This window comes from Triturus cristatus, chromosome 7 (assembly GCF_964204655.1).
Source record: "Triturus cristatus chromosome 7, aTriCri1.1, whole genome shotgun sequence".
Classification (NCBI taxonomy): Eukaryota; Metazoa; Chordata; class Amphibia; order Caudata; family Salamandridae; genus Triturus; species Triturus cristatus.
Genome location: NC_140590.1, coordinates 1,021,069,005 through 1,021,094,870, shown reverse-complemented (window position 1 = coordinate 1,021,094,870; position 25,866 = coordinate 1,021,069,005). Strand labels below are relative to the sequence as shown.

The 25,866-nt window shown below is 45.3% G+C and overlaps 1 long non-coding RNA gene across 2 annotated transcripts in view; it reads left to right on the top strand.

The window, feature by feature from the left end:
- LOC146811036 (uncharacterized) overlaps positions 1 to 25,866 on the top strand; it is a 102,883-nt gene that overhangs the window by 5,033 nt on the left and 71,984 nt on the right. Inside the window, exon 3 of one of the 2 annotated variants that reach the window (XR_014966673.1) lies at positions 23,534 to 25,218. The exons of the other annotated variant lie outside the window; for it this stretch is intronic. This is a non-coding gene — a long non-coding RNA (uncharacterized LOC146811036). Of the gene's footprint in view, positions 1 to 23,533; positions 25,219 to 25,866 lie in introns of those variants that run through there. 2 annotated transcript variants of the gene reach the window in all.

Below are 25,866 nucleotides of genomic sequence, written 5' to 3'. Positions count from 1 at the left end.
CGCATGCGCTGCGTTCGCTAGCGAGACCTAAAAAGGGAAGGGAAAGGTAAACGCCCTCCCTCCTCCCCTGCTTCTCCCCCCTCCCCCTCATTCTTCTCCCCTCAACCCAGCGGCATCAACCCAGGCAGGTTTATCTATTCCCATCAGTCTGTGGGAGTTGATCGCATGAGCAGGTTCCGCATAACATTCGGTGTTACCCCCTCAGCTAGAGATGAGTCGCAAGGATACATAAATATTGAGGGCAAGTGGCTTCCCGCAATTCGGTCGAAAGTATCTGAATGAATGGGGACCAAAGGTCGCTATAAGTCTCCTCTTTGTGCTCCGCCACCATTGACATGCGTTCCATTGCCAGAGTTAGCCACAGTTTATGTAGCCATGTTACATGGTCTGGGACGTTCGGTGTGCCCCACCTAGCAAAGATTACGTGTCGTGAAGCCAGCAGTGCAAGAGCCATTTGTCGACCTCTTAAGGAGCGCAGGGGAAATGTCAGAGGATTCGGAAGACCCAAGAGCGTGTATGCTGGAAAGTGCGGGATTGCAGTATCAAATGCTCTATCTCTGTCATCAAGGACCGCCCCCCAGAAGCGCTCCAACTTGGGGAAGTGCAAGAGCAAGTGGAAAAGCGAACCTGTCTGACTGCACCCCCTCCAGCACTTCTCAGAAAGGCTTTTGTCCCAGCAGTGAATGCGCACCAGGGTAAGATACCAGTATGAAAGCACTTTATATGTTGACTGTGTCCCTGCTGTTTTATGCGTTGTATGAGGAGCTCTAAAGTATATGTCCTCCCATACCTTCTCCGAGAGCACCCGCCCCAGTTCCTCCTCCCATCGTTGCTGTCCCTTGAAGCGGTCCCCTCCCGCACTCTTTGTCAGCATCGCATAGAGCTCTGATATGTGGTGTTTATCGTCATGCTTGTGTACTATCCATTTCTCAAAGGCCGTCGGCTTCCGCGATGCTGCCTCTTGATATGCGGGTCCGGTGACTCACTGACGCAATTGGAGGTAATGGAACATATTCGACGGAGGGAGTTCCTAGTCCTGTTTCAGGCGATCAAAGGGAATCAAGCCGTCCGGGTCGAATAACGACCTGACACGCTTACCGCCCTTCTCTCACCATCTATCGAAAACCGTTGAGTTGCACCCCGGAGGAAAGTCAGGGTTCCCCGTAATCGGAGTCATCGGGGAGTGGAAAGACGTCAGGTCCTTGGGGCATGCCACTCTGTCCCACGTTTTCATTGTGTGTGATGTCACTGGGGAGTACAAGCCCCATGCTCTATGCTTATGCGGGGGGCCAAACCTCCCTCCATGTGTTGACTCCTGCGACCTTCTGATCCATGAAGGACTAATGTTTTTTCTGACAGAGGACGGTTCCATTTAATTATAAACCGAAGGTGTGCTGCCTGCGGGTATCTATGAATCAAAGGGAGTCCCACCCCTCCCTCCCGCTTGGGGCGGGTTGATTGGGCAATAGGTATTCATGCCTTTTCACCCACCCCCAGTCGAATTTGTTGATGGCCAACTGCAAGGATCGTATCACTTTTTGGGGGGAGCCAACGGAATGGTTTGAAAAGTGTATAAGATGCACGGCAAGACCGTCATTTTAAGTGCCGCCACCCTTCGGAACCAGGTCTGGCCCAATCGGGCACAGCTGCTCAGAGCCTACGACGTCTGTGCTATAAGGGCCGAATAGTTCAGCGTCAGGGTCTTAGAAATGGCAGAGACCATCGAGATGCCCTGGTACGTTATGAACTGCTCTGCCCATGGTAGTGGGAGTGTTCTTTTTAGTTGGACCCTCTGGTCAGGGGCTACCGAGCGGTTTGAGATCTGGGATTTACTTAGGTTCACTTTGAATCCCAACACTTCCTGAAGTGCTCCAAGCCGCTAGCAGGGCCGGTAGAGATGTCTGTAGGTGCGTTAATGAGAGAATCACATCATCGGCATATAGGCTGATGGTATGTGTGTCCGCTCCAAACTTAATACGACTGATCCGAGGGTTGTCGCTGATTTACTGCGCATACAGCTCCATATAGAGTGCAAAAAGGAGCGGCGACAAGGGACATCCTTGTCAGGTGCCTCTTGCTTGAGGGAACTGATTTGAAGACACTCCATTGATCCGAACAAAGGCTCTCGGAGCACGATATATACAGTTGACCCATTTAATAAAGCCCGCCCCGAAACCGAAATGCTGCAACGTGTCAAAGAGATAAGACCATCTCACCCGGTCAAACGCCTTTTCGGCGTCAATGGAGAGAAACCTGTGTATGACATCCATGAGGTGTAGCAGCCTCTTCGTGTTGTCTCCCCCTTGCCGGGTAGGGATAAAGCCCGATTGGTCAGGGTCTATCAGTCCCACCATCAGCGTGTGTAACCGAGCCGCTAGGATTCCGGAGAACACCTTGGCATCGATATTCAATAAAGAAATAGGACGGTAAGAGCCACATTCTACTGGGTATTTCATTGGTTTTTAGTATAACAGATATTGAAGCTTCCAGCATCGAGTCAGTTAGTGAGCCTGTCTCCTGGAAGAAGTCAAATATTCGTGTCAATAAGGGTGCCAGTTCTGAGCAAAACAGTTTGTAGAATTGCGCCATAAACCTGTCAAGGCCCAGGACTTTATGCCCTTGGAGGTGTGTGATGGCTGTGATCACGTCTTCAGTACGAATTGGTTGGTCCAGCTGCTCTGCTATGGCTTTTGGCAGTCTGGTGACATGTATATCCCGGAGAAAAGGGTGGAAGGATGTCTGAGTCACGTCCTCTTCCGAGTGTAGGGTCTGGTAAAAGTTTTGAAATACCCCCGCTATGTCCCGTTCTACATGCACCGTGTCTCCTGAGACGGTTTTTATGGACTGAATCGATGTCACTAGAGTCTTTGCTCCAAGTCTTTCCACCAACATTTCACCACATTTGTTGCTGCTTAGAAAGAATTTATGACGAAGCCTCAAAAGTGCATATTCTGCCCTGTCAAGGCCCAGACGCGCCAGCAGAAGTCTTTTCTTCTCTAATTCCCTCCAAACTCCAGGAGCCCCAGTTCTCTTATGTATTGCTTCCACCTCCCTCACTTCCTGCTCTAGGCTCTGCCTTTTCTCCCGACGCAGTTTGTTTTCTCCCGCAGAGATCGTGATGCATTCTCCCCTAGCCACTAACTTCAATGCTTCCCACACTGTGGCTAAGGACGTAGCCCCTGTGTTGTTGATATTCAGATAGTCTAAGATTCAGGCGCAAATCTTCTCTGCTGCAGGTTTGGATTGTAGGAGGCTGTCCCTAATGTGCCATCCCACCAGGTATGGAGAATGCCTGTTCCTGTGCAATGAAACCGTAATCATGGCGTGGTCTGACAGAGACCGAAGCTCAATGGTGGGATCAGAGAGATTCGGGGCCAGCGATGGCGAGGCTAAGAAGTGGTCTATATGCCTGTACGTTTTATGTGCTGCCGAATAGTATGTGCAATATCTGGTGTCTGGGTGGTGGCTGCGCCAGATATCGAGAAAACCGTGATCTGAGAGCCAGCGCTGGCCATCCGCCCACAGGGACCCTGATTGTGCGTGCCGCTGTCCTGAGCGATCTAGAATTGTGTCCATTAACAAGTTAAGGTCTCCACCCACCAACATTTCTGCATCTGCGCATGCCAAAGTCTCCTCGAGGGCTTTGCGTATGAATTGCTCCTGTTGTGTATTTGGGGTGTATAAGTTAGTGAGCTTGAATTGTGAGGTCTCCCATTGAATCCTGACAGCTAAATTTCTGCAATTGTAGAGAAGAGCTTGCCGCAAAATATCACACTAAAGAGAATAGCGACCCCATTGGTCTTCTGGGACGTGTTGGAGGACCATACCTGGTGGGGAAATCACCGGGAGCGCATGCAATGTACGTCCGTTGTAGGAGGTGGGTTTCTTGTAAGAGGCAGATGTCCCCCTGAGAGTTACCCAGGAGGGACAGGATTGCCGAGCGCTTCACCGGGTGGTTAAGGCCCCGGATGTTAAGGCTAACAATTTGTAGGGTTTTGCCCATCATTTCTGTGCGCAGAAGGGGAGTGCTTAGTCTTACATAAACCTTGTAGCGTGCTAGGCCTATTTGCTCCATAACTGCCCTCGCCCCGCCAGTAAAGCTCCATCATCAAACATCGGTGAGGAGGATTGGATGGGAAAAAAGAACAAGCATTTGCAATGCAATAGGTCTCGCATTTACACGAGTTTGAGGTATTGGCATTGTAAATGAAAATGCATTTCATTTATGTTTTAGTTTTTAAAATATAAATAAAAGGCATTATCATTTATAATGTCAATAGCTTAAACTTGCGTAAATGCGAGACCTATTGCATTGCAAATGCTTGTTTGTATTGGCCTTATGAGGAGATGCATTGATGCATGTACCTGTTTTTATGTAAATGTAGGTTATTAAATTTTCTCCAGTGCAGCATACCAAAACCATAGCACTTCGGTTTCAAGTTACAATCTGCCTGTACAAAGTTTCTGATCAGGGAGGCATACAGTGGAACAGGACAAACAACATTAAAGTATTATAAAACGTATATTATATCGTGGGGGAGGGGGAATAGTAACACCTCGGACTTATATGTCACAGTGGGAGACTACATTTAACTACGCTTCGGTTGCTAAGTATTTCTACTGCAGACCGTACACTGTTTTTACATTTACCCATTCAAGCAAAAGCAATATGCCATGCTACGATACTTAGTATTTGTATAACACATGTGTGCCATTGGTACGGCTTCATGGAGCTATGAAGGATACATTTTTGCTCAGAAGTAGTTTATTTTCTTCCTGCACACTCTCCTTTGGTAGGATTGAATGGATTACTTTGTGTCCCAGTGTCCACGTGTGCTCATTTTTCCAACTTCTTCCGTGGGCCATTTGTGTCATCCTGTGTGTTGACAATTGACCAATTTAACAATACACACGAGCCTCTACTTCTTACTGTGGCACTCTCACCTGCAGGCCAATCTCACTCTTCCTAAAGGCAAACAGCTACTATGGAGAGTTGATGTGGCGTTACCGCCAGAGCCCACTTTGGAAGTGGGGAACTAGGTTTGTGTCCCAGCGCCGGCTTAACATCCTGTGATTCTGGGCAAACCACTTAATGTCGCTGTGCCTAAGAATGACCGAGTGTAATGTAACTGGTGCTCATGTATAGCGCTTTGATGCCATTGGGCCGAGTTTGCACTATATAAAACTGCAACAACAACAAAAACATACACACGGAATTTTAATGTGGTATCCTAAAGGCGTCATGTTGTGGAATGTGTGTCAATTGAAGTGGTGTCCCCTTAGTGACGTAACAAAAGCACCTGCAGCTCCACGGTGGGGGGCAGGGTGAGCTCCAGGGGCTCCCTCCATGTACTTTGTAGGGGGGGAGGGAGGCTTGAGTTTCGTTACTACTGTGCCCCCTGTGTCCTGGTTAGCAAGGATTTACCTGAGTTTGCTTAGCCAGTGATGAGGTGGAGGTCTATTTTCGTACTGTTATTATAGTAAGTTGTGGTTGGGTGTAAGTGGACTGTGAGGTGTTCTGCACATTTTAGAAATAGTGGTGATCCATGTGTGTGGATAAGTTGTGGTGGCAGTGTTTGATATTGTCCTCGGGTGGTATGTGTGAGTGTGAATTTTTTGTGAGATAAGCATAGCAGAGTCTAGAGTATTGTGGCAGAATCCATTTAGATGGGTGTGTTAGGGAATCATTTAAATTTGGGCGCATAGTGTTCTGGGAGGATAAAGACTACGAGAGAAGGATGTGTTGTGTGGAGTGTGAGGTTGGTACTGATAGTCTTCGTAGTGCAGCTGTCAATTTCAGATGGGTTTTGTGTTGTTGATGGCGGTTTTAGTCTAGTTTTGAAAATCAATACAATCAGCAGTCTTGCAAGAGTGACAGATACATTGGACACACTATATTTTAGTCGCTAGCTTTTAGGATCAATTGGGTCAATCACTTGGGTTGAAAAAGCCTGAGAAAGGGACCAACACTATTTGGCGGATATGGGTTCAGATTGGGTCCCATTGGAAGCAGATGTGGGCAGTGCTTATGAAAGAAGCAGTTTTAAGGCGCCTTGAAGCGCCCTTGCTATCAGTAGGGCTCAATAGGAAATACCCGCAGACGGAAATGCATGTTTAATGAGACCTAAATTATTTTTTCAGACCAATAAATTTTGGCGGCGGACGTTGGTTGCACCAATTTTTTATGTGCCTGTGTTATGCAAGGGTGATTGCAGGATCCGTAGTCTGACCCTAACAAGCTAATGTCATTAGCATAAGGGGGTGGGCCCAAGAGGCTGGCCGTGAAGCAATCTGCATCCCAACCTCTCCAAGCCCGTGGCAGACTCCGTGGAGCCAGCAATAATGGCATGTCCTAGTCCTGTGCATTGTGACAGTGGTATCAGCCAATCAGAGACGTCTTAAGCAGCACTGAAGGCATTATGCAACCCTGTGCAGCGTGACAGTGGTATACCCAATCAGATATGTCTCATTCCGCATAATGAATTGTATATGCTCTCCTGGGTGTGCAATGGCAAAACAAACCGCGTAAACTATTACAACGTATGATTGAACTTGTCCCCATAGATCACCCAGGGGAAATCGTTCAATTATAAACAATTTGCAAAGTATGCGCTGTCTACTGAAATACTTTCGTGCAAGGTCTCTGAGTTACTTTCTGATATGCATGCAGTGCACAGAGAATTACAAATAACATGTGGAAAGAAGCACGTCCTCAGTGCGCAGGGAAATGGCCAAATTCAGGACAGGAGATGTAACACTCACAGCTTTTGTTTTCTTGGTATTTATCAGGAGATCCAGAGGCATGCCTGAGACCTCAGGCACTGTTGGATCTATGCCTTTGACGCACTTTGCCCGTTCGTTTCAAATTCCAGTTGACCAGTTGCAAATGTTTTCTGCTGGGCCCAGTTGTGTCATGGTGTTTTACAGATTGGATAACAAATGAGCAGCGTGAACACGGGAGAGGGTAAAATAAAATACCGAATAAAAGTAAGGGTGCTACTGAGCACCAGTTAACCGGGCCAACTTGATGCAGGTGTCTTCAACAGGATTTGCTTCCTACGTAATTAAGTAATAAATCACAAAAAATGGGAAATCGAAAACCCACGCCTCCTGTTTCCAAAGCTCTATTTTGACCTTTCGGGGGTCTTTAATATTTACATCTTTTAGATTCCCAGATAGCAATAAGCCTACAACATCGAACTGTTAAGCCAAGTCCTGGGTACACGTTTGTATAATAAAAACAATGTTTGTTGATGTTTGAGCATTTATAGAGCTGTTATTAAAGTCCACTCGAATAGTCAATCTTAATAGTTTTAATCTCAAATAGAATAGGCATTTGCAATGCAATATGTCTCGCATTATTAAAGTTTGAGCTATTGGCATTGTTAAATAATGCAACACCAATAGCTCAAACTTTAATAATGCGAGACCTATTGCATTGCAAATGCTTGTTTGTTGTTCTTCCTGCCTACCCGTTACTTCATACGAATGCTTCCAGTAATTCACAGTGTACACCATAACTTTACAAACACTATAAATGAAGTGTGGTGAAAAGTAGAGAAATACTGCAGTAAAAGTCTTTCTTTCTCGTAAACGGCACTTAAAATGAACTCGGATGTAACGGCAGCACATCAAAGCAGAGAGAGCTCGGACACTCTTAGGGGCATCTTTGCGCCCCACAAACATCGTTCAGCAGCAGCTGTCTAAGGCTAAATCTAAAATTGCACACACAATACTTGCATTGTATTGCATTGATGCATTTACTGTAAACTCGCTTTGTTGGTGACTTTTCTAGTGGAATGCTCAGACCATGCAGCAGAATTATTTATTGTACATCCTTTTCCGCTAGTATTTACTCGTAATGATGGCTGTCAAACATGTTTCGTTTGATTTCTGTCAAGTGCTGTCGAATATCTATGGCAGATTAAGGAAAGTCATCCAGCTCGCCCAGCTCTGGGTTCATTGCAGACTTTCTCTTCTTGTTCTCATGATGATCACATCTTCTAAATCTGTAATGCTCTTAATGCCATCCGTATGTCGAGGGCTCGAGTCGGGGTACCACGCGGTTGGACAGCGTCCCCCCACTTATTTTACCGGGAGCTCGATAACTGGAGCAAATGGAGCCACACATTCACTCTTTGGCCTCTCTGGGGCGAGATCGGAGCCCATTCAGAACGCTGCTCACGCGCTGGCTTCTCTGATGCAATCGCGTCTAAGGGGTGAGCGAGGGGAGGCAATGAGTCTGATGGTGCAAGCCACCTTTCATGACATCACTTCCGGTCGTGACGTCAGCGTCCCCCCACTTCTTTTTTTAGGACTTGTGCCCTGCGTATGTCGAGCTAAGCCCCACAAATCTGTTAAAAATGGTAACCACTTAGATATGAGCGGGCCTTATATGCAGCTCGCACTTGTCTGCTATTGTAGCTGATAAAGATGTGTCAGCGCCCTCCCTAATTCCCAACCCCTCCTACCGACAGAACAAATGTAGTCTCATCCAGCTCATCCCATTATCACTGGCATCTTAAATCATTTTTACAAAAAGCTTTACTTTTAAATTAAAAGCATATCAGCGGCATCTGTGCCACTGCTCCGAATCCCACCAGTGCTGGTACAATCAGCCGGTCTTATCTTTGATTTATTTCTTTGGACATATGGGCAGCGCAAAGCTATTAGAAAAGGAGTTGTGTCTCCCACTCCCTTTAAGAAATATCCAGCCACAATCTGTCCATCTTATATAGAACGTGCACCAGGTCTGCTTATTGATTAGTCCTAGTATTTCAATGATTCTTTTTGCACTTAGGAAGCATTTTTTAATAGTGTTTAAGCTATAAGATACAAACAGATTGCATAGGAACAATTTAATTTTTACCTCCTCCTTTTTTTGTTAATGATTCGTTATGCACATCACATTATAGCACCAAAAGCAGCAGGCCTAGCTTCCCTGACCACACCAGTTAGGCATAGCAAACCTGAATCAAGTTTGTGTAGCTTACCGCCGCGAGACTATCATCCTTTTACAATGTTTATTTCAGCACAAGAGGACAAAAGCAGCTGTGTTGTGCGCACGTTGAAATGTCCCCGTTATAATGCATACTTTTTAAAAAAAAGCAACATTTGAAGTGTTTGTGAAACAAGCTGAGCATATTTGCTTCAGCATGGCAGAAAAATGTAAAAAAAAAAAAGAAAAAACGCCCGCGAGTGGAGTGCGCGCGCCACCGCGAGCCATATGTTTTCAATTATCGCGCCCGTGTCTGGGCACGATAATTGAAACACATTGACTTTGGTGCGCGTAACAGACACCAATAGGCCATGGGTGGAGCAATGCGTCCGCCTTTGGCCTATTGCGTGCTCTGTGTAAAAAAAACTAGGCCTGGGCAAAAATTTCGTTCCGTTCGCGGAAATTGCGATAATTTGACATTTTCGCGTTCCGCGGAGAGCGCGAAAATGTCAAAAATTCCGGTTTCCGCAGCTTGGCGATAATTTGTTTCTTGCTCGCGCTGTAAAATAATACATTCTCGCGCGCGCGCGATCGCCTTACCTGAATCCCTGCGTTCGCCGACAAGTTTTCTTGATCCGGTCGCGTTCTCCATGAGATGTTGTATTGTTTTTAGCCATTTGCGCTGTCTCGCTACAGTTCGCGCCCGCAGTGACGTCATGCGTCGCGCGATCACGTCTTTCTTCTCGCGATCATGCACCGCGAGAACAACTCAAAACAAGATGGCCGCGCCCGCAAGCAACCACATGGGTAAGTTGGCGACCCGCAACCATGCAGAAAATCTCGCGAACATGCCGGAAAAAAACTTCCGCATCTTCGCGATATTTCCGCTTGTTTGCGATAATTTTAAACATTTTCGCGATAATTTGCGAAGGTTAATTCCGCAAATTCCGCCCACCCCTAAAAAAAACACGCACTCAAAGCCCAATAACGGAAGCCAAAAGCAAAAGCACACGCACAAGCGTGTGCGATTCCAGGCTCCGTTTTGAAACCCCGGACAAAAGGGCTCTCGCCTGCGTGAGCAGTGCTGCGCACTGCAACGCAGGCGCGAGCCCTAAGAAGGACAAAGGACAACCAGCCAACACGTGTTTCGTCACAATGGGAAGTATCCCGTGACTTCTTCAGGGCGCTCCGCCAGTGATAATTCTAACCCGGCTGGTCTGGTTAAAGAAAAAGGTGCTGAGATCCAATATAATGTTGGGGGAGCCCCGGCTAGTGGTGATCCCAAAAGTGAATGATTGAAAGACCGTGGGTCAGTGGGTCAACGTCTCCACGGATCTTAAAGATGAAGGAAAACCTCTGTGAATCGAATAGGGACCCTCCAGGGTATTGGTGATCCCAAAGTTGTGCCAGCAGCTTGTAAATGGGCGAGTCAGCCGGTCTACATGATCTTCAGTGTAGAAGTAATTCCATAGGACCGCTGGCACTGACTCTTCTCTGTTCCATGTGAGGTTCATACCCCGGAGGTTCCCTATTCGATTTACAGAGGTTTTCCTTCATCTTTAAGATCCGTGGAGACGTTGACCCACTGACCAACAGTCTGTGACGAAACAAATGTTGGCTGGCTGTCCTTTTTCTATTTGAGATTAAAGATATTAACATTGACTATTTGAGTGGACTTTAATAACAGCTCTATAAATGCTCAGAACATCAACAAGAATTGTTTTTATTATACAAACGTGTGCCCAGGACTTGGCTTTTCAGTAACTTGTGTGAGCTGGAAGCCACATATACATACAGGGGTTATAGGGTATTTCCTCCGACCTGGCAGCACTGTTCTACACACACACTACTTTTACTATATGCACATACAGCAAGGCGCCATACTTCCTGGCACATCCAAAACCCTATCTCCAAACAACATCGGACTGTTCACAGTGTGAGAATCTGCAATCCCGAAGTTAGCTGATATTTTCAGAACCACATTCTGCAAATGCACATTTCTCTCACTTTTTCTTCAGATACATGGCAGTAGACTGAACCCCATATACAAACCAATCAACCTCTGACTTTGTAATTAAAGATTCATACCGAAAATGCCTAGTGCATCAGTTGTTGCAGTTTTATATAGCCCTAACTTGACCCTAAGGTATCGGAGCACTTTACATGAACCCCAGTTATTTCACACAAGGATGCATTTATTTTTTGGTGGGCACGGGGAGATTAAGTGATTTGCCTAGAATCAAAAGATGTTGAGCTAAGACTCGAACCTCATCCCTCAGTACTAAAATCGGCATCTCTGACCGCATGGCCACTTTATCAGAAACGGAGAAGTCATGTAGCATCTAGCAGCCCCTACTAAACATTTAACACTTTGTTAGCCGGGCGCCACTGTGTTTGGCATGTCTGTGGGCATGCCATGAAGCCCGGCAGGGAAACGACCAGCCCGGCTGATTTGTCCCAGCAGAGACAGGGCTAATGGGCCAGTTATTATCGGCGGATGCTTTAAACAAAACACGTTTATTCGCTTGCTATTAATCCCATTGATGCCTAATTGACTATCTATTAGCATTTAACAGTACATCAAATGGCCGCTGAATAAACTTGTTGGCATTTCTAAGAAGGGAGGGTGCCAGGCCTTCCAAACAGTCATCAATTTCCTTATCCGGCCTATTTAGGGCTGCCCTTCACTCACCTGAGGTAATTATATTCCGTCCTAAAGGGGTCAGGCGAGGGGAGGCGCCTATTGTGTAACCTGCTCGGCCTGGGGACAATGCCGTCCCGTAGCAGGCGAGGTGCGAGATCCCCAGCTTGCAGGCTTTGATCTTGTCCGGCCTCTCTGGAGGGTGCTGGCGGTGCTGCCAGACCACTGGTGCCATGCTCTCCTTCCCCGTGGGTGCCATGCTGCCCGTATTTGTCGCTCACACCTACGTGAGACTTTGGATCGTGGAAGTCTGAGCGCGACTCCCAGGCTCACGGGGACAAAATGGCGGAAAGTGTTCCCCTAAGTGAAAGAGATTAAAACTGATGGAGGAGCTGGGAAAAGACAATGAAAGCAAACCCAGCGTGGCGCTCAGAAACAGGCGCCGTGCTGATAATGTATGTTTGGAATTATTAAACAATCAGCGTGGGGGTGGGAGGGAAGTGCACGGAACAGACGCACATCAGGTAGGAAGGAGAAAGTCCTTTCAGAAGAAGCCGTCGCCATTGCGCCAATGTAAAAAAAAAAGTGCTCACCCACTAATTAAAGGAGGCAGTCTCAAGCCGCAAGCACACGATCCAGTCCAGATGGGCTGGCCGAAAAGGAGACAGTGCGTTCACCAAGAAGCCTCGTTTCCAATCGGAGGTCAGCATTTTACATAAATAATGATGCCGGCCAATGGGAAGAATGGGCGGGGCTTCAAGTCCCCTTCCAAGTCTCCTCGACGACAATAGATCTCGCAGAGTGAGCAGCGCATGCGCTGCAACGCTAGGCGAGACCTAAAAAGGGAACAATAACAAACCCCCCCCTCCCTTTTTAGCACTCCTACATGTCCCTTCTTCCTCTCTACCCTTCGCTTCCATTCTCCTTACTGCACCCCTTCATTTCTAGTTCCCTTCCTTCCTATTATTATTCATTTTTATAATTTACTTATGTCAGCTCATGACTCAACTCGTGGCTTGCGGGCCACGGGGCAAACAGGGGCTACAGAGCCCCAATTGTGGTGGTTTATGGCCTTATACCTTTGTAGACCAGGGGTCTGACCTACTGTGATCCTGCAACTGAACACCAAGTACACCCTTTAGGCACTTGACCCTTAGTGGTAGGGAGGCGAACACTAGTCCAGGGCTTCTCGGGGAGGTAGTTTGAGCGTGGAGATGTAGAACTCAACAGCCACAGTAATTACTGCACAGGCCACCACTTCTTTTTGTGAAAAATATAAGTACTTTAATAGAGTCCAAGACACAATACTACACACTGCACTTAGAAATAATAAATGCATATGGTTCTAAGGATGTGTTAGGGGATTTCGACACAAAAACTATGAGGTTTAACATAAGTGCAGGTGCACGGAAGAAGAACAAATGGCAGACCAAGGTCAAGCACATCCAATCCACAGTGCAATCACTTCCTGCACCCTCCGTCCAGAGGTGCAAATAGTAGTCAAATTTTCAAGAGAAATGGAAGGTGCACTCGTTGCACAGTCAATCAAGCAAGCAGAAATGTTTGTTCCAAAATTACTTCTTTTATTCAGTCAATCTTTAAAACCAGCACACAGCCAACGCGTTTCATTCCCGATTTTGCTAGAGGGAACTTCGTCAGGGCTGTAACAATTATAGACAAAACATAACGTCAACAGCACATAACATACATCAGGAAAACATTGATATTTACAAATGACCCACAAACTCATATGTCTAAAACTCACATAAATATTACATACATAGAACCACTATGTATAAAACATCATCAAAACTCACAATTTAAAAGACAGAATAGTTACATAACAATAGAGACTACACAATTACACATCAAATATCATGGTGGCCATTACCACTGACTGCCAGGGTTGTGCTGTCTATCGATTTGCTCCGGTCCGTGTTTTCGCGCTGACAAACCGCCAGTGTGAGAGGAGGAGAAGGAGGACGCTGCCTCGCTGCCTCTCCGAATTGTTGCCTGGGAACTGCTGTCTGTGGCCCCTCGCACCCCCCCGGTTCCCGTGGCCTCGCTGAGACTTGCCGCTCCACCCCTGTATGGTGAGTTGCAGACAGGCTGGGCATCCGGTGTTGTTGGACGCGGCCGGAGTCCTGCAGTGCTTCTCTATTGTGCTCCACGGTGTTCCGGTCGGTGCGCTGATCCATCTGACACCGGAGCTGAGGACCGCAGGTGGCGGAGGGCAGCGGAGAACGGAGCGCAGAGACTGGTGCGCTGTAGGCGATGTAAGCAGACTGCAAGTGTGGCGAAGCGGGCAGCAGAGGAGATGGTGAACTGGCCCAGCAGAACATGATTGAAATGAGGTTGAAATAGCTGACCCCTTGCTTGACTGCTGCTTTTGGTCCCTGACTCCCTGTCTTTGCCGCCCCCCTGGACATGGGTGGACGCGGGTGGAACTGCAACTGGCTCCAGGATTGTATTAGAGGACAGGGGTGGCCACAGAGCAGAGCAGCAGCGGAGCAGAGCGCAGCAATCGGCTTCCCTCGCTTCCCACTCCCTTCAAACACCATCGCCACATCACCGAGCCGCCGAGCCACCGCTAACACTGCCTCCTGTGGACCGACATCTCCATAGAGAGAAAGTAAGGCAGCGATTGCGATTGCGGATGGTGAGCGTGAGAACTCAAGAGGTACTGCCGACATTGGTGTGACGCCTCTGAGTTCCCAAGTCTCTGAGGCAAACGGCAAGCAGCCGTAGCGAGTGCTCGTTATTGGTAGAGCAATACACCCGGGAAACCCCGCGGCCCTTTCCTGCCCTGAGTGTCCTGTTTATCCTCCAGCCACCGGACTCCCCAAACTCACTCCCAGATAGCTCACTCCCAGATACAACGATACAACGATAGAGTGGCTGCAGTGGTTGCAGCTGAAGCAGGAGCGGGAGCGGGTGACAGAGCCGGAGCCGGAGCTCCGCCAGGTGGAAAAACAGGCCGAACTGGGGGAGCGATCTGGGTGGTGAATTAGGTTTCCTCCCATGCCTATCGTCATGCCTATCAACACCATGCGGGCACCAAGAAGGAGTTGAATAAGGCGCCTAGAGGTAGAGTACTGAGGAGAACCGTAGAAAGTTTTACTCAGAAATCCATATAGGAAGACCAGGAAAACCAGCCAAACATCATACCAAACCAACTAATTAAATCAAATCAAATCAACACCAAAGAAATCAACCATTCGAGCAGGCTAGCAGGCTAGCAAGCAAGCAAGCAGACAATTTAGAACTAATCACCTGGGGGGGGGGGGTTAACTACAACTGTAACCCCTTGAGAGCGCAATGAGGTCAGGGAAAGTCAGGAAAGTGACAAACAACGTTCCGACAAGAAGGCGCGGCAACAGCAAGCCCAAGGCACCAGACGAAACAAAAAACTTGTTGGTGCAGGAGCTATCTCCACCAGAAAACCTGATCTGTGAAGAGGAAGACTCGTAAACCCTGAGTAGACCAGCAAATAAGGGCCATCAACCAAAAATTTACACAATCTTCTCATTTTTGAAAGATCCTGGCACGCTCCTAAGTACTTCAATTAGCAACCTCAAGGGACTCCCTTCCCCCATGGAACCTGAGGGGAGCGCCCAAAACACTGCCCCTGGAGGCGGAAAAAAACACTCAAAAAATAATACAAGATACGTTGAGATATGAGAGAGGCATAAGGGCCGGACGGGGGCAAGATTAAGATTAAGATCAAGGAAGTGGGATGGAGGGGAAGGCTGTGGGTGAATTGAGAACATACACCCCCAAGGAAAGCCCCACCCAAGCCGAAATGACTGGCACTGGCAACAGCGGCTGCAGGGAAAATTACAAAGTCAATAATAGCATCGCTAACGAAAGGTGCTACCTGCTTGAGCCGAGGATAGCAATCCTGCCAACTCTGCAGCCATCAATTACAGTAACAGAGGCCGAGCGAAACAATCAAGAGCTCACTAACGACAGAAAATGAGATCCATCAAGAAATTCAGAGCCACAAACCCTAAGACAGCCATCAACCAAGGACTCTAACGCGCTGGACCAAGTAAGAGCAAATCCAGGACCCAATACCAGCAACCTAGTGACAGTTATCGCCACAGACCGATAGGATCGCTCTGAGCAATCGAACACACAGCCCAGCTATGCACAGGGGCAACAGGGGCAACAGGGGAAGGTTTCAGAAATCATCAATCACCACAGCCCTCATGACAAAAGCTTGGGGAATGAAAGCCCAGTAAAACTCAGGGAACAAAATAAACGAGGACGAGAACAAAAAAGGAAAGGGAGAAAAAAGACCAGTAACATAAAAGCATCCTTCAAAGTGGCAAACTCGACTCCAGAAGAAGTAGACGAAGCAGAAATAGACAGTCCAACAGCGACCACCACAACATCACCAGCCAAGGAGACTGTACAATCCGCACAAAGTCAGAACTCCAACCACACAGGCAAAGGCACAAACAGCCAGCGCAAAACAGAAACCATTATCCGAAAAATTAAGCCCAACAATGGGAAAGAGAGGGCAGACAGTACTGATCCACCAAAATCCCAAAGGCTGGGAACGTCGATAGTAAGCATCAAAGGAGCCTTCGTGACACAGGGCCCAATGTCGGTAGAAGACACGGAGGAATCAGAAGCGCGAGTAGAAGAGCCACTACTAAGAAAGAGAGCTGACTGGACACTGGTCAAACCAGCCACGGAAGAACCCAAACAACGGGGCCATAGGCAGGAGGGAGCCGATGGGCCTAATCTTACTCATTCCGGAGTACAAGTCAAGAGGCAGAGGGGATATTCTAAACCGAGGCAACATTTTATGCTTATTATCCACCATCAGCAAACTGACGGATATAAGTACAAACGACCTAGAATCTGTGGCGTTTGAACACTATAACTACCTGTCAGACCAAGAGGTCACTAAAACAACTTGGGCCATGCAGGAAATAGCCGAAAGAATCATGGAGATGGAACCACACTTTCAAGCAAGGGGAATACGCCTAAAAAGACAGGAAAAAACAGGGTATCCAGAACCACTATGTCAGACACAAAAAGAGAGAGACAACCGCAGCATCCAAAATAAACAAAAAACAGAGAAAACGAAAAGTGTCCTGAAGGAGGCTCGAAGTTCATCAATCTCACAGATGGACACCTACTGACTGAGCCCAAGACAAGCCCAAGGATCACCTGGAAAAAATGACTGGAATTGGATAGCAAGGACTATTAACATAAGGGCCTTGGAGGCATGACAAAATTTGCAACGAAATACCGCAATAAATCACCAACTAAGAATATGTTCTTGGAACATAAACGGTCTAGGGAACAAAGCAGACGATACTCGGCTTCTACTTTACCTCCAAAAATTTGATATAATTGCCCTTCAACCTGGTCAGATCAACCGTACCAAATACAGGGCTCCAAAGCATATCATCTACCAGCTATAAGAAATGCCAAATACGGCCACTTAAAAGGAGGCCAAACAATATACACCTCAATAAAGAGCATTAATGAAATAAAGAACAAAGACGTCAGTTAGGTAACAACAGCATAAAAACAATAGAGCTGGATCTAGGGGGAAAAGAACAAAACCAAAAGCTAATACTGCTAAATGTATATTTACACCCTCGAGAGAAAAAAAAGTTGGGATGAAACTACCGACCGCAGAAGTGACAAAAACATTGTCAGAGGAGCTAACATCTAACCTCATAGTAACAGGGGACTTCAATATGTATCTTGGAGGGCCCCAGACAAGGGATGCACTTCTGGAAGAGCAGTTTTGTTTATGGGGCATCCCACAACAGGATGCAAGCAAATGGGGCAAACAAAACAGGCTGGCTAGAGACAGCTGAAAGGATTTAGATCACCTTAATCTTGTAGCTCTAAACGGCTGTTTTACCAACGACAGCCCCTCAGCAGCCACTTTTCATAACGTGACCGCAAATTCAACTATAGACTTCACATTCTCATCACTACAATAGGAGCAATGGCAGCCAGTGACCACTTACCGCAAGAGATTACCCTCAACATCTACGGGGCAGCGGTAACCTTGCCAGCAGCAAACGTGGGATCTTCACATTCGGTCACACAAAAAAGAATAAAATGTAAAACGCATAACCTGGAAGACTTTGAAAAGGAAGCGAAAAAACTGTGGGAAAAAAACATTGTGACTCAGACAGATAATTTAAGTCGATGGGAGCTATTCACTAGCAGCCTTGGGACTGCATAAACAAGAAAAAAAAGGCCCACACAACAATGGAAGACCAAAACCAAACAAGCTCCACAAAGGTAATAAAACAAAACATCAACCTAAAGAATCTTAAGAGAAATATTAACAAATTACTGCGTCAACTACACCGAGACGGTACGGACAATGATGTGCAAAAGGAACTGCAAAAACTAAAAACCATCAAAAAGAAACTAATTTGGAACTTAAAAAGGGAACCAGAGGAAGAGCTATGGGCTAAGTTTCTCCATGACGCAAAAGGAAATAACACCAGCGGAAGATTCTGGAATACGGTGAACAACCTCCAGAACCCAGAAGACCCAGCATTAATTCTCACATTACCGAAGAAGCTTGGTCCGACAACGTTATGTTTCATTTCAACATAATACCAAAGCACTCCGTTACGAGGCTATTAGAACCTAACAATAAAATCTTTGATTGTGTACAACTAACGGAGACAACTACATTGGCCTTCACAGAAAAACAAATTATAAGCAGGATAGCGAAAGGAAAGACAGAGGGGGCGCCGGGCCCCAACGGAATTCCCCCATTTTGCATTAACAAAACCCAGAATACTGGACAGCGGCGCTATCACGACTGTACAAACAGATTTCTGAAACTGAAATAATCTCTGACTCATGGAAAGGCTCAATAATAGCGCCAATCCACAAGACAGGCAGCAAAAACGATCCAAAAAATGACAGACTTGTTGCCTTAATCGACAATGATGCCAAATATTATGCCGCCCTCTTATTAGAGGAGCTTAAGGAATGGGCGAACGAAAATGCTGTGATCCCCATCACCCAGACAGGCTTTCGGAAAAAATTGGGAACAACAACAAATATTCTGCCTTTAACACTCCTAATAGATGCTGTCAAACTCGCAAACCTGCCTCTTTATGTATGTTTCATCGATTTTACTTAGCTTTCGACAACATCAACAGAAATCTACTATGGGAGAAGCTGGCCAACAGAAAAATACCATCAACCCTACTATCACAATTGATGTTACTACATACGGACACGTGGGTACAAATTAAGTTGGGCTCAGGCGACTGTCAAGGAAAATACAGACAACCAAGGGTCTTAAACAAGGGTGTGTGCTAGCTCCAACCCTTTTTAACATCTTTATGTCGGAACTCTCTTTGATGCTAGACGAAAGTAACCCTCATGTCCCGAATCTAGGAGGACTAAATCTTTCAAACTTGATGTATGCAGACGATATTGTGCTTATTAGCCGCACGCCGATAGGGTTACAACACCTAATCGACACAACATATAATTATTCGGCAACGAATGGCCTCCGCATAAACCTCTCAAAAACAAAAGCCATGAGAATAAACGCGAAGACATCTGCACCCAAGTTTTGCTGGTAAATGGGAGGACTAACACTGGAAACTGTGGATGAATACAAATATCTGGGTGTAATTGTTGATAGAAAAGGGACATTTCAACCGCAGAAAGAACCAATAATAAGGAGAGGAATCACAATATCGGTCGCACTGAGGAATCTTAAAACGAAAGCAGCTGGCCGTAGTTTTACCCCACTACTACAAGCAATCCAAGAAAAATTAATACCGGCCATCACCTACGGAAGCGAATGCCTCAGAGGGAGGGATGCGCAGATACTGGATAACACAACAGCCAGGGCTATGCGAATGATATTCAATCTGCCTAAGTACAACTCACAGGCACAAATAAGGCTTGAATTCGGCCTGAGGAATCAAAGAATAGAAAGAATGGGCGCCTATGCCAAAAGTTGGCCTAAAATACAGGGAGCTGATGTCTCAAGCTTGGATCCCCATCTCTGGAAGGAGTTAGAAAGGAAAAATAAGAGTACAGCTGCAAACTATTTAAAGCATTCAATAGACTCCTTGGAACTACAAGATGCCTGGAAGAGCATTGGATCTCATCGTACGTTCAAACAACTAGTAAATAAATCTGTAAGGATTATTTCGCTAATAGAGGACAAAGCAACACTAGCCAACAGGGCTCACGGTTGGACCATCATCCAAAACTATATCAGCAGCTCCAGCCAAAGCTACCTAGGAGTCGGTTACACACGGACTATAAAGGAGAAGTTTATATGATTACGGCTGGGTATTCTTCCATCACAAAACCATCTTCCCCCGTGGAAACGGCCACAAACGATAACAAATTGCCATTTATGTGGGGATCCAAAAGAGGACATTCTTCACCTAATATGCATTTGCAAAGTACTGGAAAAGGAGCGCAGTTATCATTTAAAACCAACCCTAAAGAAATTGGGAATAAGAACATGCCGGCAGGCGGTCAAAGCCTGCTTTGATGGCAAAAACATCCAATTAGATAGCCATCTTGTCAAATTTCTGGAAAAAGCGGAAAAAAGCAGAATGCCAGAAGGGAGAGACTGGACGAAACAAACTTACATGGCATTTAAGTCCAACTGCCCCACTCGGCAACGACAAGGAACAACCACCTCAACGCTAAAACCTTGCATATGCAAAAAACTTCGGACTCTTCTAAACTTTTACGCTGACACGAAGGGGTCTCAAGAAAACGGCACTCGTCATAAATCAATATAAGCTGTGCGCCTAGACATTCTGGCTGCGCCCACCTCAATTACAAAATATCAAATTCTTCCTTTTTAAACAAGCAAGAATACTTCAGCCACTATGGATTGGTCACAACGGCACAAACCCGCAGAAGCCTTTTGCAACCAACAGTCCACCTTTCAACTGTCACGTCCACCGGATGGCGCCGCTCAAAATTGCTCTAAGAACCTGTAGTCGCATGGATCTGAACATAGACTCTTTTGGGCCACATAACGATTCATCTTTTAGTTTATGGAAAGCGCTAATAATGCCTAATTATTAGAATGCACTTTTTAGCCTCATGAAATGTTTCTAATGTTTTAAAGCAATTTTAATAATATTTATGGACAAAAAGGTCCTGGTGGATGTTCTGTCAAACGAGAATAACGAGAAACAGCACTAGGTGTTCCATTATGTCATGGTTCACTTGATATCAACGTTTAGCAACCCATACCATGTTCAAACGAGAATATCGAGTGTCAGACACAGCACTAGGTGTTCCATTATGGCAGGGTTCACTTTCTAGCAACGTTTAGCAACCCACACCATGTTCCGAGAAAACCACCCGTTGTAATTATCAACCACCTCTATGACCGAAAATCGCACAAAGGGTTGACAACATATCATGTTGGCAAACAGACCTAATAAACCAGAAAAAAAGGACTAGAGAAGGAAATACTATACAGGAGAAAAGGCTATAGAGAACGCACCCCAAAAGGGCCATTGTGCTTCCGAGAGCAGTGAGATATATTCCATAGGAGAGGAGATATGTTCCTTAGGAGAGGAGAAAAGTGCAATATACAAAAGAGGCACACGGTGACCAACCGCAAACGCTTGTATCGAAAAAGGCTCACCAAACTTTATAAATAATGTAATATATAAAGTTTAATAATAAATGAATAGGCAATATGTCTTCATAGCGTGGTGAGTAACCACATTAATGGCGACAAGGCTCAATCGTGTTATCGGAGTCACATAAACATAAGTCTGTAATAAATTTAAATGGTAAAAAATATTAAATGCCATAACAAGTTGCGAAAAGTCAAGGAACTATAAAAGCATTGCGACGTGCTTAATCTAACGGGTATTATTGTGGGTTTTATGCCGAGTAACCCCAGCCAGGGGAGCTCCGATGGTAATGCGGCGCACCCTTAGTACCAATTGGCGTATATAATTTAAAGAAATAAGTATACACTGTCAACTCCTAAGACGCTCAATAAAAAGAATGTAATGTTAAAATATCATGCCGGCATACCAAAAGTAAAGGAGCCGTAAAGCACATTGCGGCGAACTCGTAGCCCCGATTTGGGTGCATGTAGTACATGATAATAACTATTATCGACCCCCAGAAGGTGCCGTGCCACTGTATAATAAAGCATATCAATAACGAGAATATTTAAAACCCTACTATGTCTACTAAAGTGGCATGAATTATACAAAAGTAAAGCTAAAAGTAAACCTGCGCTCATCTTACCCGTAAACCAGTATACTCTCGTGTTCTGCATGATAACCGGCAGGTCTGGTCCAGGCAAGGTGGCGCCAATATTTAAAGCCCAATGTATGAACTACGTCATGCCGAGAATTACGGTCACATGGGCGTAGACAGAGACGTAGGAGGAGACGTAAAAGGAACGTCTTCAACCAATGGTCCCATTTTAAAACTGCGGCAGCCATCTTGAAGTGGCTAGAATGTGCCAAATATACCGAAAATCTAAGGGGGAGAGTAGTTAACCTGAATAGTGAGAAAACCACGGCAGAGTCGGCTAGTGTTATTAAAAAGCACAAAAACGCCTAAATTTAGCGTCTCGATGCCAAAAAGTAGAATAACAGCGATCCGTAGAATTCGGATAAATATAAGGAATAAAGAATCCGTACCTAAGTACATGGAGGCAGCGAAACCACAACAAGACCTGATCTGAAGGTCAGGTTGAACAACCAAATATAGAGATACACATATTAGTGACGGGATACGATGGGAAATGTGCTCAAGGAAAATCAAATCCCAAAAGGGAGGACTATTCAAACTATACAAGGATGGCAGTTGAGTATAAAGATTGTGTAGTGAATATTAACAGTTAATGGCCATAGCTCGGAATCTGTTCCTATTTGATTAGAGATCAACCGTAATGTAGAAGTGTCGCTGGAAATTCTACATCGCGCAACCAGTAAGGAATGGCGCTGCACAGAGTCAAATAAAAATGAGGTCTCAGTAGAGGATCCTGGATGCTGTAGACTCATAAAAGGAATAGGAAAAGTGTAGTTTATAATAGGTAGGTGAGGTATACCATATGACATGGTATAAAAGACCACATACTAAATCCACATGGGCGGGTCAATCAAATTTTAACCCAAGAAATAGTATAGCTCCCTATCTGTGTAATGTCCCATCAGGGTAGCTTGGAGGCAACAACTCCATTTTGCCTCCCTTTGTCTGACAAGGAGTTCGCGGCTCCCACCTCTGTTCCCAACTGGGATGTGATCAATACCATGGAACCAGAATGTGTTGTTGTTAGGATGTATGTCCCTGTAATGGTCGCTAAGCGGGTAACGGCTGTCTTTGTTGAGTATTGCCCTTCGATGTTCCTGTATGCGGGTTTTTAATGGGCGTACTGTGCTGCCTACATAAATGGTGCCACAGTCGCATCCTAAAACGTAAATTTCATGAGTGGTATTGCAATTTATAAAATGTGCAATATTATAGGACACAGAGTTATTGTATGTAAAACTGGTGGTTTTATTGCAGCCAAAGGGACAGACATTGCAGGAAGCACAAGTGAGAAGCCTAGTGGTTTAGAGGGTAGCCATGTGTTCTGTCCTTGTTTGTTGATGACATCGCTCGGGCATAAAGCATCACGTAACGTTTTTCCCTTACGGTAAGTTAATGTGGGTACATCAGAAATGCATTTCTTCAACCCAGGTACATCTAGTAATAATCCCCAGTTCTTTTTCAAGATGTTCTGGACTTTACTGCTATTGAGGTTGTATTGTGTAACCAGACTCACTGGCCTCTCATTTGCACTCTCTTTCCATTGTTTTGGAGTATCACGGAGAGAATCTTCCCTCGTTGGATGCTTAGCTTTTGTGATTGCTTTGTTTAGAATCTCTTTTCTGTATCCTCTTTTAAAAAATCTTTTTTCACATTCATGTATATTTTTCCGGTAGGTCTCCTCTTCGCTACAGTTCCTGCGGATTCGCGTCATCTCCCCTGAAGGGAATGTTGTTAATGACTGACTGGGAATGGGCGCTCTCAGCATGGAGGACCCCATTGCATGCTGTGTCCTTCCTGTATAATATACTCTGGATCACCTGATCCTTGATCTAAAACTGTATATCAAGAAAATTAATTCTCACTTTGTCACAGTTTATTGTGAACCTAACATTAAAGTCATTTGAATTTAGATACAGAAAATATTACTGCAGCTGTTCACTGGATCCTGACCATAGACAAATAATGTTGTCTATGTACCTCCCCCAGTATACAATATGTTCTATCCAGGGGGAGGCACGTCGGCTACAGGCATACTCCCTCTCAAACCAGCCCATAAAAAGTCAGGCGTACGAGGGAGAAAACCTGGAGCCCATCGCAGTCCCAAGTATCTGCTAGAACCAGCATTTGTCATGCAGGAAAAAAATATTATCCAAGATTAGATTGATCATTTCTCCAACCATCTCATTAAATTCATACAGATTGGCACTCTCTTTATCCAGAAATGTCCTCACTGCCAGTAAACCAAATTCCTTAAGTATGCAGGTATATAAACCTACAACATCAAAGGTCACAAATGTGAGGTCTTCAGACCACTGGAAATCCTTTAGTTTGACAAGAATGTCTTTACTGTCTCTGATAAACGATGGTAAGTTCACAACATGCTTTTGAAGCCTTAGGTCCACGAATTCTGAGATTTTTTCAGTAGGTGATCCCACCCGAGATAATCGGGCACCCAGGGGGGATGTGACCCCCTTTATGGACTTTGGGCAGGACATAAATACATGGGTACGTAGGATAATGTACCCTAAGGTATTCAAATTCATCCTGTGTCAGAAGACCAGTCTCTTTCCATTCGCTCAATTTCAAGTTGATCAATTGAGTTAAGTTCTGAACGGGGTTAACCAATAGTTTCTTGTAACAATGTGCATCATTAAGTTGCCGTTCTATTTCTGACATGTAATCACAGAAATTCATAACCACAACATTACCGCCCTTGTCTGCCTCTCGTATCACAATACTTTCATCGGATTTGAGTCTGTTCAAGGCTTCCCTTTCTTTGGCGGTAATGTTCTGTTTAATAGGTGTAAGGGTCTTCCTAGATATCTCCATCTTGTATAGGTCCCTAGTGACTCTGTCGTAAAAAGTGTTGATATTCTGGCGATAACTAAATGCGGGTACAAATTTGGACCTGGGTTTTAAACCACTATTGGTGTTCGGATCTTGTTCAATTTCAAAATCACTTAGCAATGTTGGCATCTCAGGGCCAGCATCCCCATCCAGACTTAGCAGTAATTGGACATTACAAATTTCCCCAATTGTTTGTCTTGCAACACATGGGATCTCAGTGTGCTCCATGTCTTTGGTGGTATGTTGTGAAAAATAATCTCTTAACTTCAATACTCTGACAAATTTGTACATGTCAATATGAACATTTGTCGGATCTCCACTCTGAGTGGGACAGAAATTCAAGCCTTTACTCAGAATGGACATTTCATCCTTGTAAAGCACTTTATTCAACATGTTTACAATTTTCAAATCATTTTCAGCAGATATATTGTCACATATTGCCACATTACATATCATATTGTCATTCATCATTTGGAACTTGCTCCCGTGTTCCCCTTGTTCAAGGATCCCCGGCCTCTGCCTGTACCTGCCTTTTGCCCTCCTGCCTCCCTTGCGGGTTTTGGCTGGTCTCTTTTTTGTTTTTGCTTATTCTTAATTTGGCGAGCTCCTTCTGAAAAAAAGAAGCTCCCGCTGCTAAAGGGATGTCTTGTGTGACGTTTGATGCTACACTATTCAATGATGAGGAGGAAGCACTACTGATGGAGCGTACTTCGTCATTCTCCTCTCTTTCCTCCCTGGGTCTTTTCTTCTCCTCACCTCTTTGAACATTATCAATTTTTTGGGGCGAATGTGTACATGCACCCGTATCGATAATCCCTGTCATCGCTCCTAACTTTTTTAAGTTTCTTGTCTCTAAGGTAGAGTTGCTATTCCTCCATAACTTGTTTAAGTATTGCAAATTTTTGGGTTATGAGTTCCTTTTGTTCCATTGCATTGATTTCCTTCTCTACATTTTCTATTTCTTCCTGTAATTTCTCTCCCTTGTCCCTTGCATGGCATATCAATATTTGCATCATTATTTGTGATGCATTTTCGAGATTACTCTCCCACTCGTTGAGGAGATTTTCCTTAAGGTCCTCGAACGTGGGAAGAATCAGAATTCTTAGCCCTCGTGGGATTTTCTTATTACTCACATATTACTGAAGGGTTATCCCGTCCC